This window comes from Mandrillus leucophaeus, unplaced genomic scaffold (genome assembly GCF_000951045.1).
Source record: "Mandrillus leucophaeus isolate KB7577 unplaced genomic scaffold, Mleu.le_1.0 Scaffold161, whole genome shotgun sequence".
Classification (NCBI taxonomy): Eukaryota; Metazoa; Chordata; class Mammalia; order Primates; family Cercopithecidae; genus Mandrillus; species Mandrillus leucophaeus.
In genome coordinates, this window is record NW_012101599.1 from 390034 (window position 1) to 391333 (window position 1300).

A 1300-nucleotide genomic window follows, 5' to 3' on the forward strand; every position below is an offset into this window, starting at 1 on the left:
AGCCTTCCCGGGCGTCAGCCCTGAACACACCTCTGCCTCAGCATTTCCAGCGGTGGGTGAGGAGGACCACAGATCGTTCAGCCTGGCGAGCCACACCGCTTTGAGATAGGATTTTCAAGAGGTAAGCAGGTGTGCCAGTGACAAAGGTTTATTGCTGGAATCTGGCCTGGGGTGATGGAGGCACACATGATAGTCAGAATCGTATTGTCCAGGGATAATGAGTCTATCAGGTTCTCTACCATTTTGCTAGCAGATCTGAGTGAAGATGTTTGATAACGTTATATGTTTGCCAAAATGGGAATGACTACCAGAACCAAGAAAGGAGGTCTCCTCAAGAATCCTCTTTTGGATGTCCTTCTCCTACTGAAAATAAAGTGCAAATGAGCTCCCAAAGTCCTCCTATTAGGCAGGTGAAGTGGCTCATATTTGTAATCACAGTGCTTCGGGATGCCAGGGTGAGAGGACTCTCAAAGCCTGGAGTTCAAGACCAACCTGGGCAACAAAGTGAGACTCTATTTCTACAAATAAAAAATTAGCCAAGCATGGTGGTGCACACCTATAGTCTCAGCTACTTGGGAGACTGAGGTGGGAGGATCACTAGAGCCCAGGAGTTTGAGGCTGCAGTGAACAATGATCACATCACTGCACTCCAGCCTGGGTGACAGGGCGAGACCCTATCTCTAAAAATAAATAAAATAAAAATAAAGCAGCCACAAAAAAAGAATAAAACCATGTCCTTTGCAACAATATTGATGGAGCTGGAGGCCATTATCCTAAGTAAATTAACTCAAACAGAAAATCAAATACTACATGTTCTCACTTAGTGAGCTTAAACTTACAAGGGAGCTAAAGTGTAAGTAGAAACTTATAAGTGAGCTAAACAATGGGTACACATGGACATAAAGATGGAAATAATAGACACTGGAACTCCAAAAGCAGGGAGAGCAGGTGGGGAGCAAGGGCTGAAAAAGCACTTATTAGGTCCACTGTTTACTATTTGGGTGATGGGTTTACTAGAAGACCAGTCTCCCCCAGTACACAGTGTGCCTGTGCAACAAACGTGCACGTGATCCCCTGAATCGAAAATAAAATTTTTAAAAAGTCCGGGCGCGGCCGGGCGCGGTGGCTCACGCCTGTAATCCCAGCACTTTGGGAGGCCGAGGTGGGCGGATCACGAGGTCAGGAGATTGAGACCATCCTGGCGAACATGGTGAAACCCCGTCTCTACTAAAATTACAAAAAAACTAGCCGGGCGAGGTGGCGGCGCCTGTAGTCCCAGCTACTCGGGAGGCTGAGGCAG